An 18673-nucleotide genomic window follows, 5' to 3' on the forward strand; every position below is an offset into this window, starting at 1 on the left:
ATTTTTCTGGTGTGAATCGAGCTGTTTGCGTCCAGGAAAATGCTTTTCCAAATGTACAAAATATGATTCAGTAACTTGTTACCAAATCACATTTTGCATTTGCGATTCAGTAGTTGGAAGAGGCGTATGTAGGGCGTCCCTTTCAAATACCAAATCAATATAGTATGTATTACTGTTTTGTGACCAACATTCAGTAAAGGGGAAGGGGTCCCCAAATGTAAATAAACATTTTTTTTAAGAGGACTTGTAGGAGAGTAGGGTCTGCTATCCTATGGTCACCCCAATTTTTGCTTTTTGCTTCACTGGTTTTCGACTTACTGAGGCTGTGGGCCTGCTAATCAGACCCCCAGCCTGCTGTTCTCTCTCTAAATTTATAATACATGTGCTATAGGTACATACCACAATTGGAAATGGACTCCTTGTCAGCCCCTGTACCATGCACTATAGGTGCTCAGGGCATAGGTGCCACCAAGGCCTACCAGGGGCTGAAGCATAGCTTTTGCCACCCCTGGCTGGTTCTTAAATTGACACAACTGGCTGATCACTCAGCTGGGGCAAGTGGGTGTAATCACCCCTTGCTTAGATATAGTATACCTATATCTAAACTTATATCTGGACACATATATAAGCCTGTAAGCCACTCCTATGGAAGGCCTCATCAATGCTGGGGGCAGAGTGCGTGGTTTTATGTGAGATAGAGCTCTGGCATGAGCTGAGCCTGTCTGCAGCTGTCAGGAACAACTCCCTAAGCTGATCCGGGACAATGCCATACCATATACTCTTAGGCGCCTTATAATCCTCGCGGTTATATAGCAACTTTGGTTTGGCTTTATCAAAACATGTCGTGTAAGGTGTCATACGAATTGGAATACTACCCCCTCACCAGTTCTGGCGACAGGGGTAGCATTCCACCCTTCTAGAGGGATAAAACATGTTACTTTACTGAAACGCGGTTGATTTAAAATGAGCCTCAGATCCACAAAATGGATGCCCCTGCCACAGACACGGGTCTGGCCTCCTGCTGCTGACCGAAACTCAGCAAATGGTGGCCTGGACAAAGGGTTTCCTGTCGCAGGGTGGTGTTAAACCCCCCCAGACAGGAGATAGTGGATTGTAGTAGGGAGGTTTCAAAGAAACCAGACACTGCCTGGGGAGCACAAGGCTGCCCCTTGCATAATCCGGCCAAACTGGTTCTGGGGCCTCCCAGCCCCAGTCCCAGCGCGGCCTGGATCAAAGGAAAGGGGTGTAACCACCCCCTTCTTGGGTCCCACCCATAGGAGGGGACCTAGCAGGATGTCCAGCCCACCAGATTCGAATAAGAGTGGGAGCAGTGCCAATGCAACTCAGATCATCCTGAAGAAACATAAGAAACGAATTCTGGACCCTTCGACATTCTACTCAACATAGAAGACTGAAGAATCTCCCTTGTGGTCAAGGAGTGACCACCCTGTGCAAACAGGCACCATCCAGCCCTTGACCCTTGCTTTGTTGCAGTTCCCGCCGGAACTCGAGCAACAGAGATCGACGAGATCAAGCTTGCCTGCCTTCTCCCTGCCCGATCCACAGTCCCTGCAGAGCTGAGACCAGTGGAGGCGACCAGAAGCGTGGGGCACGCCATCTTGAAAAGGCCACGAGACGCTGACCGTTCAGCCCACGAGTGATCCTCGAAGCTGTGCACCGGGGTTTGAGAAGCCCCCACCCCGAGCTACACTTGCACCAAAGCTACCCCCTCCACACTCGATGAGTGCTGCGTGGGGCCCTTCTGCTTGTGTTGGCTCGACGCGTTGGCCCGGTCACTTGCCAGCTGGCTTGTGGCCCCTGTGCCGACGAAAACTTGAATACGACTCGCTTTTCTGGTTGCTCCAGATCTGCACCAGCTCCTGTAAAAAGGAGCCCCCACTCTGACCCTCCTGGTTTGAGTGATAAGCAATCTCCCGGTTCCGCGTGGATTGCTTTTGCCAAGTGCTGTTTGCTGCAATCTTGAAGGCGACGGTGCTGATGGCGAGAACCTACGTGGGACAGATCGTGACCTGCTCCTGGACATCGCAGATGCCCCAGAGCCCACGTGACAATGGAGAGAAGCCTATCGACAACCACCTGATTGCGCCCGACATTGCCTGGTTCCGTCCTGGTTCCACCCTGGTCACTGCTGAGTGACCCAGACTCTGTCCCCTCTGCTTTCAGGTACTTTTCGACTTCGATACACCCTTGGATCACACCGGACACTTCTGCTTCACATCGCCTGCAGCTTCTTCAGCTCCAAGCACCAAGAGCCTGCGTGTCAAAACCCGACGCCACTTCGACCCTGTGCACCCACGGCCTGTGGGTGAGGTAACATTGCAACGCCGGTGTTCCTACACTGGTACACACCTCTAGGGCCTGTGTCTTGAGTTTTGTTCCTCTAGGTTCAGCAGAAGTATCTTTTAACTCACTTTGTGTAACTTTTACGCACCATTGACATGGCATTGGTGCAAGCCGCACTTTCCGTGCTGCACCCGAATTCCGTGGGCTACTCCCGACTTCAGCATTGCTAGTCCTGACTGCTCCCAGCGATTCTCTAGGCCCTAGGCCTAACCACTGTTCGATTGGTATCTCTTATACCACTTTCTTAGTATATGGTTTGAGTGGCCACCGGCCCTCATCCAAAATTGTGCAACTTTGTATGTTATACTGTGCTTTTGATTTAACGCTTGTGCCCCTTTCCTCATAAAGAGTACTGGGGAGTAATTTAGAAATAAATACATATATTTTTATAATATATACTTGTGTGGTGTCCTTTCATTTGATTACAGGATTGTATGTGGTAAAACAGCTCGCTTAACACGACCTCTTAAGTTAAGCCTTTAAGGCTGCTTAGTCCATGCTACCACTAGGATAGCTTGTCTAACAAGGTTGACTTACAACCAGACATCTTTGGGGTTTGTTTGGACTGATACCAAGTGGTTCCAGAATTGAAAACACTACATATCAGGCCAACTTCTCACATTGGTGTGCAGCGGTGCGGATTTGAGCTTGCTGTTTGTTTTACCATTGCAATCTTTACATCAAATTGAAAGATCACATCAAGTACCTTAGGTACATATAAATCAAAAGCTTCGCATATTAAGTTCTACTGAACTTAGTAGTTGTAGATTAAAGGGATTAGCACACCCTGACTACAACTCACTAGCAAGGTACAGTAGGAAAACACTTAGTGTAGGTAAGTGCATCACTTACACCTCACTAGCAGTCATGTCTGATACAGGTGGAGCCTCAGGCTCTGCTCCTGTAGCAGTTGACCTTACCAAGGCGACTTCCAGATATGACAACCTTAGCCACAAAGACCTGAGTGCCTTGTGCACAGCCAGGGGGCTAAAAAAGGGCAGAGGCCCTACCATTCCTTCCCTGATTGCTATCCTGGAAAAGGATGACTTAGACAAGGTGAGTCAGGCTCCCTTAGATTCAGGTGAGGGGATAAACTCCCCTGAGAATGAGGATCTTGCAGATGAGGAAGGCTCAGATGTAGATGAGCCTGAAGATCAGGATCAGAGGGTGACCCAGGTACAGGTTGCCAGGCTTAACCAGGCCAACCTAGACCTACATGGGAATGGAGAGGGCCAGCACCACTCCAGATCTCATAACCAAATTCTCCCAGGCAACAGGAGGGTGAGATCTCAATCAGGGGACTCTCATCTTTCTAGTGCCTCAAGAGAATCTCAAAGAGGGATGACTCCCTCCCAGAGGAAAGAGCATAGGGCCAGAATGAGGGTTGTCCAACTCCAAATAGAAAGGGAAGAGGTAGCCTTGGCTCAAGCTAAACTTGCTTTAGCAAGAGAAAGAAAATTGTGTGGCTTAGATGCCACTGGTGGCAGCAAAGTTCCTAAAGAAAAAGACAGGGCCTATGACAATAGAAACCTGACAAAAATTGTGCCCCCCTACAAGGAAGGGGATGACATCCACAAATGGATGACTGCTCTTGAGAGGGCCTGCATGGTACAGCAGGTCCCTGAGGATCAGTGGGCAGCAATTTTATGGTACTCCTTTTCTGAGAAAGGGAGGGATAGGCTCCTCACTGTTAGACCTGAGGATGCCAAAAACTACTCTGTCCTGAAGAGTGCTCTTATTGAAGGGTTTGGCCTAACCACTGAGCAATACAGGTTGTTGTTCAGAGACACCCAAAAAGCACAGACTCAGGACTGGACTGATTTTGTTGATTGTGCCACTAAGGCTCTGGAGGGTTGGCTGCAGGGAAGTAAAGTCTCAGACTATACAGGATTGTACAATCTAATGATGAGAGAACAGATCCTTAATAACTGTCAGAACCAGCTGTTGCATCAATACCTTGTTGACTCTGATCTGACCTCTCCCCAAGAATTGGGAAAGAAGGCAGACAAATGGGTCAGAACAAGGATTAAGCAGAAAAACCAGAACCAAGGTGACCAGAAGAAAACAGACCAGAAGGGTGGGAATCAGAAAGGTAAAGAAAAGGACCAGAAGTCTTCAGGCCCCCAAACTAGCAATAAGGAGGGGGGTTCCCAAAATGGAAACAAGAAAAAGAAGAATGATGGCCCAAAGAAACCTTGGTGTAATACCTGCAAATCAGTTTCACACTGGGGCAGTGAATGCACTAAGAATAATCCAGTTCCTACCACTGCAGCTCCTAAAGCAACTGCACCCCCTAGTACAGTCAGCAGTGGTAGTGCACAACCTAAGGGGTTAGTAGGGTTAACCTTGGGTACTGAGGTGGAATCTGGCCTAGTCAGAATCCCCACACAGGCAGTTCTCCTATATGATGTGGACTTATCTTTGACCACTGCAGTAAGCCCCAGTAACCTGGGCAAATATAGGCAGACTCCCTTAATCAATGAGAAACTGGCTCAGGCCTACAGGGACACTTGTGCCAGTGTCACTATGGTGACACCAGACTTTGTGGACCCTGGTCAGATTGTACTAGGTGAAAGTTACCTAGTGACCAATGCAAGCAACTCCACTACTTCCCATAGTGTGGCTGTTGTGAACTTCTCCTGGGGAGGGGTAGATGGCCTAAAGAAAGTTGTTGTGAGTGCAGACCTCCCAGTAGACTGTCTGTTAGGCAATGATCTTGAAAGCTCAGTTTGGTCAGAAGTGGAGTACAGGACTCATGCAGAAATGCTAGGGATTTCAGCTCATGTCCTTGCAGTGACAAGGTCTCAGGCTAAGAAGTGCCTTCCTGAACCAGTGGTGGATCTTGAAACAATAGACCAACCACAACCCAAGAGAAGGAGCAAGAGGGTTAAGGCTGTGCCTTCCCACTTGCCCCAGGTTGAGGATCAAGTTTCACAGGAAACTGATTCTGCAGTCCAAGAGGAGACTGTCTCAGAGGAGCTTGAACCTGACCAGGTTGAGTTTCTGGGGACAGGGGGACCCTCAAGGGCAGACCTGGGGCAGGCCCAATTAGATTGCCCTTCACTTGAACCCCTCAGACAGCAAGCTGCTGCTGAGGCTGCAGGGAATGCTCAAGGTACCCATAGAGTTTATTGGGATGAAGGACTCCTTTATTCAGAGGCTAGAGACCCCAAGCCTGGCACAACCAGGAGGTTGGTTATACCTTTGAAGTTTAGGGGTTTCCTTCTTACCTTGGCCCATGATATTCCCCTTGCAGGACACTTAGGCCAGAATAAGACTTGGGACAGGCTTGTTCCACACTTTCACTGGCCTCACATGTCAGAAAATGTCAAGGAGTTTTGTTGCTCCTGTGTCACTTGCCAAGCCAGTGGTAAGTCAGGTGGCACAACAAAGGCCCCCCTGATACCACTACCTGTGGTGGGGGTACCCTTTGAGAGAGTTGGAATAGACATTGTGGGTCCCATGGATCCTCCAACAGCATCTGGGCACAGATTTATACTGGTGGTAGTGGATCATGCCACCAGGTACCCAGAGGCAATTCCCCTGAGGACCACCACAGCTCCTGTGGTGGCAAAAGCCCTCATTGCAGTTTTCTCAAGAGTGGGCTTTCCAATTTATTTATTTATTTATTATTTATTTATTGTAGAGTTTTATATAGCGCGAACAAGACCCGTGGGTATCAGAGCGCTTGACATCGGAATAGGTTAACTAACATAAGTGATGACATTATAATAAACAACAGATATGAGGTAGATAATAGAATGAATATGATTGTGTGAGACGATATAAATGCAGATAAAAACACAAGTGAAATTCGCATTAATAGGTTAACTTACATAAGTGTTGACATTACAAGAAATTAATAGATATGAGGTAGATAATAGAATGACTATGATTGTGTGAAACAAAGTATATGCAAACAGAAACACAAGTGCAATTCGCATTAAGAGGTGGGGTAAGGCTAAGCTTATATCATATGCCATGTGTACCGCCCAAGTGAGGTAGGCGATGGTACGGTTTAGGCTTAGAAAAATGTTAACCTTTCTAAGACCAAAGCCGTTAAGAGGTAGATAGTAGTGTGGCTATGACTAGTGTGAGACAGTGTATATGAGAAACACAAGTCACCATGCAGTTCGCGTTAAATTGTCCATTCGTGGGGTAAGGCTAAGCTGATATCATAAGCCACATACCCCCACAAAACTGAGGTTGGAGAGGGTAAGGCTTAGGCTGTGAGATAAGATATATTATTAGGTTTAGGCTGTGAGATACAGATATGTTATCACATTGCCCATCTGGGCATTAGGTAAGGGTACATCTGCGTCTTATATAAAGCGCCAGTCTTGAGTCAAATTAGCTTTCATCTTATTCCAGTTGGCGCTTATCCTTCTGAGAGCAGCCCTAGATCCGGATAGTGTATCTATGCAAGGTATTTGCACATCATGTGGGTCTTCACTTCCCGCTTGAATGATGCAATGTTGCGAATCTTCCTAATGTTTGGAGGAAGAGAATTCCAGATTCTAGGGGCAGCTCCAGAGAACGCTCTGTTGTAAGTCTTTTTCTTTCGGAACCTGGCTGGCCGCAATAGCAATTCAGCGGCACTCCGACTTGGTCTGTCACCTCCCGATATCTTAATTTTCTTGGCTAGATATCTAGGAGTGTTGGAGTGTATCGCTTTATGGGTGATACATGCTAACTTCATTTGGATTCTGGCTTCATAAGGTAGCCAGTTTAAAGCTTTCAAGTGAGGGGATATATGATCAAATTTCCTTGATCCTGTGATAAGTCTTGCCGCTGCGTTGAGGCAGGCTTTTAGCGGAGCTGTTGACATTTTTGGTAATCCTGCTAAGGTGGAGCATCCGTATTCGATCCTGGAGATAACAAGAGATTGGATTGCTAATTTTAGGTCAGCTTCAGGGATGAAAGTTTCATTTTCCTTAAGTAGTTAAGGTGGAAGCGGGCACTTTTAGCCATTGCATTAATGTGTGCTTTCATGTCGAGGTTCTCGTCTAGGGTGATTCCAAGCGATTTAGCTGATTCGACTAGTGTTGGGGTGCAGTTTAGAGCAGTCACTAGTTTGGTCCATTCCCTACTTTCCGAGTGGCACCTTGGTGGTGAAATTAGTAGGAACTCTGTTTTGTGAGCATTTAGCTTCAAGTGATTGGTGGATAACCATTGCAGTGCCTTTCATAAGGACTCGTTCATCCGATCAATGTCTTCAACGGAGGCGACCTTTATGTAAATTTGCATATCATCCGCATACATGTGGTAGGATATCTGTGATTCTCGGAGAATTTCTGTGAGTGGTTCGACATACAAGTTAAACAGGTCTGGAGAAAGTGTTGATCCTTGCGGGACTCCTTTTGAGTTGGGACATGGAGTTGAGGTAGAATGATTGACCAGGAATCTTTGTGTCCTGTTCCGAAGGAAAGAGCCAAACCATTTCAGCACATTTCCAGTTAGTCCCATCCTATCTCGAAGTCTGGCCAGTAAGGCTTCGTGATTTACCGTGTCAAATGCAGATGACAGGTCTAGGAGAATCAGTAGGCAGGCACGATTTTGGTCTAGGGCTTGCAGCGCGTCGTCCACAATATGTAGTATAGCCGTTTCCGTGCTATGTCCTGCTCTGAATCCTGATTGGCAGTCGTCTAGTAAGGAGAACTTGGTGATGTGTTGGCTTAGTTGACCCTGCACACATTTCTCGATTAGTTTGGCCAGTAGAGGGATGTTAGTCACTGGACGAAAGGTATTCGGATCTGTTGCATCCGCTGTCGGTTTTTTGATTATGGGAACCACTTGACCTGTTTTCAGGCAGTCAGGGAGGATCCCTTGCGATAGTGATGCATTGATTATTTTGGTCCATATTGGGACCAGAGTGTGGCTGATATCTCTTAAACATTTTCCGGGTAGAGGGTCTGGGTAGTGGTTGTTAGGTTTAATTTCCGACAGCGTTTTGGCGATCTTATACTGATCGTATAGTTTGAATGTGTCCCAGTTTGCTTCGTTTTTTGTCTTGGTACATTCTAATGGCTGAATGTCATCGTTCAGGGGCAAAGAATGTATAGTGAGGTTAGTCGCCGCATTTGTGAGCTCTTCTTCCAGCGCTTTTGCCTTCTCTGTAAAAAATGTGGAGAATTCTTCACAGCCTAACGGAGTAATAGTGTTCTCTTCGGAGGATTTGGCTAGTCTATTTGATTGTTGTTTAAGAATTTCAAAGAGTTTTCGTGGTCTGTTTTTTGCATTGTCCAGCTCTGATCGGATAAATTCCTTTTTGGAATTGATGATCTTCTTGTTATACTGGCTCCTGATTTTTCTGAGAGCTTTCAGCTCCGGGGATGAGGGGTGTTGTCTCCATTTCCTTTCGGCCATTCTTAGTTTCCTTCTGTCTTCATTCAGTGATCCACTAAACCAAGTATTTTTTGTTTTCTCTGTGACTCTTTTCAGTTTTAGTGGCAAGGTGTTGTTGACGATATTTTCGATTGATGTAAGGTAGTGATCTGTAAGCTCATTTACATTCTGTAGATGGTTTGGTGGCTTTAAGTCTCTCTCACATCTTTCAACCAGTCGCTCAATATTAGCCTCTTTCGTGTCGCGAATCAATTTTTTGAACTTGAAGGGTTGCACAGTCGTGCCCTTTCTCACTGTGGGTATCTCAAATGAAATTGCATGATGATCAGACCAATCACAAGGGTCTATAGAGAGGATCGATGCATTTTTGTCTCTTGCAATAATCCAGTCTAAGGTCGATCCTTTCAAGTGTGTAGGTAGCGAGCAAGCTTGAGTTAGGTTTAGCTCGTGAAGGAAATCTTTAAGCTTATTAACTAGATTGTCATTATGGTCATCCCAATGTAGGTTGAAATCGCCCAGGAATATGTAATTGACATCAGTATTGGGGTAGGCAGTTATGATCTCCATTAACTGCTCTGTGAACTTTGCGTGGTCACCTGGTGGATGGTAAAACGCATGCAAGTTGCATGTTGATTGCTTGCCATTTTTATATTAAGCCCTAGGTATTCACATGATTCTAAGGGGTCAGCTTGAATTTCTTTGACCTCAATCTCCGATCGGTGAATGCAGGCTATACCTTCTCCTGTTTTTATTGGTCTGTCTCGTCTCACAATGTTATATTGTGGTGGTACTAAAAGATCCATTGTTGGAGAAGATGATTCTGTTAACCAAGTTTCAGTCAGGATTGCCAGATCAATTTCCCAAAGATCAATTTCCAGATCAATTTCCAAAGGAGGTTCTTTCAGACAGAGGTACCAACTTTATGTCTGGATACTTAAAAGCAATGTGGAAAGAGTGTGGAGTAAACTAGAAGTTTACCACACCCTACCATCCACAGTGCAATGGGCTTGTTGAAAGGTTCAACAAGACCCTGAAGGGAATGATAAAAGGTTTACCAGAGAAGCTCAGGCGGAAATGGGACATCCTTTTACCCTGCTTGCTCTTTGCTTACAGAGAGGTCCCACAGAAGGGGGTTGGCTACAGCCCTTTTGAACTTTTGTTTGGCCACCCTGTGAGGGGTCCATTGAGTTTGGTGAAGGAAGGATGGGAGTTACCTCCCAAAAAGCCTAAACTAGACATTGTGGACTATGTACTTGGTCTCCGCTCCAGGATGGCTGAATACATGGAGAGAGCATCCAAAAACCTTGAGGCCAGTCACGAATTACAGAAAGCTTGGCATGACCAAAAGGCTGTTCTGGTTGAGTTCCAGCCAGGGCAGAAGGTGTGGGTGTTGGACCCAGTGGGCCCAGCAGCTCTCCAGGACACATGGACTGGACCCTACCCTATCATTGAGAAAAAGGGAGAAGTCACCTATGTGGTTGACTTTGGTACCCCTAGGAGCCCCCACAGGGTGCTCCATGTAAACCGTTTGAAAGCATTTGTTGACAGGGAGGACATGAGTCTCCTCATGGCCACAGATGGGGAACAGGAGGAAGAGAGTGACCCTCTCCCAGACCTGCTTTCCCAGAACCCTGATGATGGTTCAGTTGATGGAGTAGCCTTGGCAGGCAGCCTCACTGAGCAGCAACAGGTGGACTGCAGACAGGTGTTGCAGGCCCACAGACATATGTTTTCACTCACACCCAGCCAGACTAATTGGTGCACCCATGAGGTGGACACTGGTGACAGTCTGCCTGTGAAGAATAAGATCTACAGGCAACCTGACCATGTCAGGGATTGTATAAAGGCTGAGGTGCAAAAGATGTTGGAGCTTGGAGTGATTGAGCCATCAGAGAGCCCATGGGCTAGCCCAGTGGTCCTTGTGCCAAAACCTCATACCCAAGATGGAAAGAGAGAAATGAGGTTTTGTGTGGACTACAGAGGTCTCAATGCTGTCACTAGGACAGATGCACATCCCATTCCAAGAGCAGATGAGCTCATTGATAAATTGGCTTCTGCCAAGTTTCTGAGCACATTTGATTTGACAGCTGGCTACTGGCAAATCAGACTAGCTGAAGAGTCAAAAGCCAAAACAGCATTCTCTACCCCTAGTGGGCATTATCAGTTTGTGGTAATGCCCTTTGGTTTGAAGAATGCACCTGCCACCTTCCAAAGGTTGGTGAATCAAGTCCTTGCTGGGTTGGATGACTTTTGTGCAGCATATCTAGATGATATTGCTGTCTTTAGCTCCACCTGGGAGGATCACCTGATCCACCTGAAGAAGGTTCTGGAGGCCCTGCAAAAGGCAGGCCTGACTATCAAGGCTACTAAGTGCCAGATAGGGCAGAGCAAGGTTGTGTACTTGGGCCACCTAGTAGGTGGGGGTCAAGTTCAACTACCCAAACACAAGTCAGAGCCTTCTTGGGCCTGACTGGGTATTACAGAAAATTTGTAAAGAACTATGGGTCCATTGTGACACCATTGAATGACTTGACATCCAAGAAGATGCCCAAAAAGGTTCAGTGGACAGTTAGCTGTCAAAAGGCATTTGATGACCTGAAGAAGGCCATGTGCTCTGCACCTATCCTGAAGAGTCCTGACTACTCCAAACAGTTCATTGTACAGACAGATGCTTCTGAGTTGGGGGTGGGAGCTGTGCTTTCACAACTTAATCAAGATGGTCAAGACCAGCCCATTGCTTTTATTAGCAGAAGGCTGACCCCCAGGGAGAAACGTTGGTCAGCTATTGAGAGGGAGGCCTTTGCTGTGGTTTGGGCCCTGAAGAAGTTGAGGCCATACTTGTTTGGTACTCACTTCCTAATTCAGACAGACCAGAAGCCCCTCTTGTGGCTAAATCAGATGAAGGGTGAAAATCCCAAACTGCTCAGGTGGTCCATTTCCCTACAGGGGATGGACTTTACAGTGGAGCACCGCCCAGGGACTGACCATGGTAATGCAGATGGTCTCTCCAGGTACTTCCACTTAGAACATGAAGACTTATCTGGTCAAGGTTAAGTTTAATGTCCCTGCGTTTGGGGGGGGGGGGGTTGTGTAGGAGAGTAGGGTCTGCTATCCTATGGTCACCCCAATTTTTGCTTTTTGCTTCACTGGTTTTCGACTTACTGAGGCTGTGGGCCTGCTAATCAGACCCCCAGCCTGCTGTTCTCTCTCTAAATTTATAATACATGTGCTATAGGTACATACCACAATTGGAAATGGACTCCTTGTCAGCCCCTGTACCATGCACTATAGGTGCTCAGGGCATAGGTGCCACCAAGGCCTACCAGGGGCTGAAGCATAGCTTTTGCCACCCCTGGCTGGTTCTTAAATTGACACAACTGGCTGATCACTCAGCTGGGGCAAGTGGGTGTAATCACCCCTTGCTTAGATATAGTATACCTATATCTAAACCTATATCTGGACACATATATAAGCCTGTAAGCCACTCCTATGGAAGGCCTCATCAATCCTGGGGGCAGAGTGCGTGGTTTTATGTGAGATAGAGCTCTGGCATGAGCTGAGCCTGTCTGCAGCTGTCAGGAACAACTCCCTAAGCTGATCCGGGATAATGCCATACCATATACTCTTAAGCGCCTTATAATCCTCGCGGTTATATAGGAACTTTGGTTTGGCTTTATCAAAACATGTCGTGTAAGGTGTAGCATTCCACCCTTCTAGAGGGATAAGACATGTTACTTTACTGAAACGCGGTTGATTTAAAATGAGCCTCAGATCCACAAAATGGATGCCCCTGCCACAGACACGGGTCTGGCCTCCTGCTGCTGACCGAAACTCAGCAAATGGTGGCCTGGACAAAGGGTTTCCTGTCGCAGGGCGGTGTTAAACCCCCCCAGACAGGAGATAGTGGATTGTAGTAGGGAGGTTTCAAAGAAACCAGACACTGCCTGGGGAGCACAAGGCTGCCCCTTGCATAATCCGGCCAAACCGGTTCTGGGGCCTCCCAGCCCCAGTTCCAGCGCGGCCTGGATCAAAGGAAAGGGGTGTAACCACCCCCTTCCTGGGTCCCACCCATAGAAGGGGACTTAGCAGGATGTCCAGCCCACCAGATTCGAATAAGAGTGGGAGCAGTGCCAATGCAACTCAGATCATCCTGAAGAAACATAAGAAACGAATTCTGGACCCTTCGACATTCTACTCAACATAGAAGACTGAAGAATCTCCCTTGTGGTCAAGGAGTGACCACCCTGTGCAAACAGGCACCATCCAGCCCTCGACCCTTGCTTTGTTGCAGTTCCCGCCGGAACTCGAGCGACAGAGATCAACGAGATCAAGCTTGCCTGCCTTCTCCCTGCCCGATCCACAGTCCCTGCAGAGCTGAGACCAGTGGAGGCGACCGGAAGCGTGGGGCACGCCATCTTGAAAAGGCCACGAGACGCTGACCGTGCAGCCCACGAGTGATCCTCGAAGCTGTGCACCGGGGTTTGAGAAGCCCCCACCCCGAGCTACACTTGCACCAAAGCTACCCCCTCCACACTCGACGAATGCTGCGTGGGGCCCTTCTGCTTGTGTTGGCTCGACGCGTTGGCCCGGTCACTTGCCAGCTGGCTTGTGGCCCCTGTGCCGACGAAAACTTGAATACGACTCGCTTTTCTGGTTGCTCCAGATCTGCACCAGCTCCTGTAAAAAGGAGCCCCCACTCTAACCCTCCTGGTTCGAGTGATAAGCAATCTCCCAGTTCCGCGTGGATTGCTTTTGCCAAGTGCTGTTTGCTGCAATCTTGAAGCCGACGGTGCTGACGGCGAGAGCCTACGTGGGACAGATCGTGACCTGCTCCTGGACGTCGCAGATGCCCCAGAGCCCACGTGACAACGGAGAGAAGCCTATCGACAACCACCTGATTGCGCCCGACATTGCCTGGTTACGTCCTGGTTCCACCCTGGTCACTGCTGAGTGACCCAGACTCTGTCCCCTCTGCTTTCAGGTACTTTTCGACTTTGATCCACCCTTGGATCACACCGGACACTTCTGCTTCACATCGCCTGCAGCTTCTTCAGCTCCAAGCACCAAGAGCCTGCGTGTCAAATCCCGACGCCACTTCGACCCTGTGCACCCACGGCCTGTGGGTGAGGTAACATTGCAACGCCGGTGTTCCTACACTGGTACACACCTCTAGGGCCTGTGTCTTGAGTTTTGTTCCTCTAGGTTCAGCGGAAGTATCTTTTAACTCACTTTGTGTAACTTTTACGCACCATTGACATTGCATTGGTGCAAGCCGCACTTTCCGTGCTGCACCCGAATTCCGTGGGCTACTCCCGACTTCAGCATTGCTAGTCCTGACTGCTCCCAGCGATTCTCTAGGCCCTAGGCCTAACCACTGTTCGATTGGTATCTCGTATACCACTTTCTTAGTATATGGTTTGAGTGGCCACCGGCCCTCATCCAAAATTGTGCAACTTTGTATGTTATACTGTGCTTTTGATTTAACGCTTGTGCCCCTTTCCTCATAAAGAGTACTGGGGAGTAATTTAGAAATAAATATATATATTTTTATAATATATACTTGTGTGGTGTCCTTTCATTTGATTACAGGATTGTATGTGGTAAAACAGCTCGCTTAACACGACCTCTAAGCCTTTAAGGCTGCTTAGTCCATGCTACCACTAGGATAGCTTGTCTAACAAGGTTGACTTACAACCAGACATCTTTGGGGTTTGTTTGGACTGATACCAAGTGGTTCCAGAATTGGAAACACTACATATCAGGCCAACTTCTCACAGGACTACTGCCTGCTCTTAAAAAAAAATTCAATTTCAAGGTTTCGTTTTTTCTTTTTAAACGCATTCTGTCTTTAAGGAAAACGAGCTCCTTTAAGAAAAAAAGTAATTACTTTATTAAAAAGCACTCACAGACATGGTGGTCTGCTGACCTCAGCAGGCTACCATCCCTGTGATGGTTGTCATTTCTAATGGGTCACAAACAGAGATCTATTTAATTAATATTAATGACGAAGGTCAAATTGCGACCCATAAGGAATCGATCAATGAAACTCAATGCATTTCATACATTAAGAATACAGATTTCCTAACGGCGATTCGGAGAGAATTAGGAAATCGGTATTCGTAATGTTTGTACATGTGGCCCTAGTCCCCAAGACCTATAATGATTCCCCGCAATATTTTTCTCATGTTGCTGGCAGCCAATCAGAGTGCTCGCTTCTGTGGGAGTCTGACTCCCAGAGGAGTGAGAGGGCCCAAGGGAAATAAAGCTCCCTGGGCCAATCAGAATGCTCTAGTTTTAGATTTTGAGCTCTCGCAAGAATATTTTGCGACTTTTGGAGAAATAACCATCCAGCTATACAATTATTTTTCAACCTTATTTTCTCAAAAACTGCTGAACAGATTTACACCAAATCACATAAAGCACACAAGATCTAACTTCCTGCCAAGCTTGGTATAATTCTGTTCGGCAGTTTTTGTAGTCGCCTTAAATAAAGAAATAAATGGAAAATGTATGAAGAATTTGCTTTTTTGGACACCCCTACTTTCTCGGCCCTGCTTGATGGATCACCCCAAAGCTTTACATGCACAAACTAGTCGAAAAGTAGCACTTTTTTAAAGTTTTGTGGAGATTCGTCCAACAGGACCAAAGTTATTAGCAATACAAAAAACACTTTCCCTATGGTACAGATGACATAACTATAACTACATAGTGGAGACTGCCACTAGGTAATACATCTATATATTTTTGAATATAGATATATCTTATATATATATATATATATATATATGCAGCAAATATCTCTCCACTGTCATAAAAAAATACCACATACGCTTGTGAGAAAGGCTTATGCAAAATGTGGCTCCGCTTGCAGCCATTTACTGGACTAAAATCACCTTGCACACTGATAATCAGCTTAGTTCATGTAAAAGACACGTCAAAATTACACGCAATAAGTGCACTAACAACAACAGAAAAATAGGACTATGTTTAGCAAGTAATATATGGTACTATTTCGAGGTGACATACTAGTCTGTGCACCATACCTTTTTGTTCTTTAAAATGATGTACCTATTTTGGTTGGACATGTAGCAGCATTTTTTTAAACAATCCTAAAGCAAACAAGAGAACTTAACATAATAATACACACATCACAATATAACACAATTAAAACTTAATAGGGCAAAACACAACAAAAGAATCAAAGCAACACCTACTGTAGAGGACAAAAACATCACATTGCAAAAATGTAGGAAAAAATATATCAGCACAGACAAACACCACAACAACAAAAACCACAAACCAAATATGCACTCCACATTATCACCGCCAGAACCTGTTTTCATAATTTGGTGATGAAAGGTGTTTGCGCCTTTACTTACCACCAAAAACAACAGATAGTAAGCCAAAATGGTTAGTGCTCCAACCCATTATGCAAATTACATGATGCTTGGGACGAAAAGATGTGTGTATTTCATTTAAGGATGCTTTTTAGACAGACAACACTGCTATAGGTGTGCACGATTACAGGGTGTCTCTAGCTGGAAAAATTGGCCAAGATTTATTAAAGGTTTGTGCTCGTGCAAAGTTGAGCAAAGGCACTCAAAAGCTCGCAAGGATATTAACTTTCAAATGTAAAATGTATTTTGCGCCTGAAATGTCGGCTTTTCTACAGCAAATAAAAGTGCTTTGCACTGCTTTATGTTATTTTGCTTCATGGGTGCTTACTGGGGTGTAACTTTGGTGAATCTCCGCAGACACCAATAGTTTTGCACAAAGTCCGATCTCCTAAGGTTGGCACTTGGCAGGCTGGGCACCGTGTAAAAAAATAGCACTTTGGTGAATCGGGCATTAAAAGATGGGAATTGCTTTCATTTATTCAAACAACCCGCACATTTCAAGTGTACATCCAATATATGCGCCTAGGCATAAGAATTTGTACCGGAAGTTTGTGCTTCTAGAACAAATCCTACCCTGCACTGCACACTTATTTTGCGCCTAGGTCCGAGTCTGCGCCTCGCACAATGCAGCCTGTTTAGTGCACTCGGGCAGGGGTTGACATCAGGAGCGGGTGATTTTTAATAAAAATGGCTCGGCGCTGGTTTGTCTTCACTGCATTGCGCCAAAAGATATAAATATGGGCCATTCGTCTTTCAAAAATGTGCTAATAAATGATGCAGGGTTGTAGATCTCCTGCTGAAAACCAGGATATATGGTACATCAAAGTTCTCTCTGACATCCTACTAAGCTAAGAATTATATGCTTGTGTTTCTTTCTGATCTATTTTGTTTCTTTTAATATATCGCCCATGGCCACCTGGCCGTTTATCACCCGATGACGCTCATCTCTGTACTGTAAGAAGTCGAACGTGGAATTGCAGCAGCATAAATGATAGGGAAAGTGAGTGGGACTCAGTGAGCGGGGGAGCCGCACCTTCATCAAAACTTCCCGCCACATGTCACAGACAAGACCCATAACTCAGCAATTACTTAAGCTTCCTTCTTTAATGTTCTGCCAGCTTTCCCTCTGACCTCCTGGTGACCTTCTCTCCAATATGTTTGTTCAGCGTTTAATTTCAAGTAAATCTTTATATACTAGACGCGCAGACTTTTTCAAGGTTTCATCTTGGACAGCTGCGGATCTCTTTGATGCGTTTGTACAACGGTTGGCAGAGTTAATTAGCGGGAAAGCTGCTTCCTGTCACGTGCACTACGTCAGGGCTGGATTAAACCATGTTGAGTCCCCTAGGCAGTCGAAATTTCGCCCCCCTCCCTGCAAATTATCTCCTAATACCCAATGCACTGGATTGTTTTACAAATTGACAGTTGCCAGAGGACCGACGAGCTTTTAAGAGACAAACCGTTTTGTGAATCTGATGTCTTTTGTTTATCTATTTCAAGTTGTATTTTGATCCGTTGTCTAGGGACCCCCAAAAGGGGATGGCCCATAGGCCCGTGCCTACTTTGCCTATTTGGTAATCCAGAGCTGACTATGAAGTACTCACTCCTCTACGTAGATAACGATAATCAGACTTGATGGTGGCCATGCCATAGAGGGTATTGGCACTTCAGAGTAACAATTATTAATCATAAACAAAGTAATCATGTACAACTGTGACCAAGAAACTAAAACACAATAGACCTGAATAATCAAACTGTCGCCCAATGCAGTACAGCAGGCACAAATGCTGTGCTGTGTTGCTTGACAGGGAGGGAGCAGGAGAACCCACATCTGTAAAGATTTTGCACTCTCCTCCCTTCTCCCAAGGGCCAGCGCAGAATGTTGCTGTTGTGTGGCATCCACACTTTTTGCCCTGTAGATCACAGGTGTGCGCGTGAGTATAGCTTAGGTTTTAATACCATGGCTAGACAAGTTTTAAAATTGTTTCTACTTTATATGTGTGCTGTACAATCCAGAACACATGCAAAGTCAGAAAAGAAAGGAGCAAAGAAAACATTCCTCTTTTTAATTAATGCTCTCATAGGGATTTATTTTGACGCAAAACCCTGTCTCTGTTTTTGTTTGTGTTTTGCATCAAACAGCTTGAGTGGCTGCATGGAAACACCCGTGTAATGCACCCTAGACGGTAAGTTATGCCAAACAGCGCTTTGTGCTACTTTGTGTTACTTTTAGTCAATTTCTATTGCAAAAGAAGTTATGAGCTTAAAATCTATACTACTATGATAAAGGAAGATCTTTCAGCCTTTGAGGTGGGTAAACTCAGGAACCACAGCGCCAATCCACCCACCCGATACACCGTTGAAATCGTCAGGGTGTGTAGATGGTTATAGGCTATATAAATAAAAAATAAAAAGTTATTTCAAAAATTTACAGCAAAAAAAAAAATGTAGTCCCTCCGAAGTAGCGCTGGCCGCGACGTGCGTACTCACGTAAGGAGCGCGGGGAGGAGCGGCGTCCAGGAGCGCGATGAGGAGTGGCGGACATGGCGCGGGGGAGGAGCGTGATG

The sequence above is a fragment of the Lissotriton vulgaris genome, chromosome 12 (assembly GCF_964263255.1).
Source record: "Lissotriton vulgaris chromosome 12, aLisVul1.2, whole genome shotgun sequence".
NCBI lineage: Eukaryota > Metazoa > Chordata > Amphibia > Caudata > Salamandridae > Lissotriton > Lissotriton vulgaris.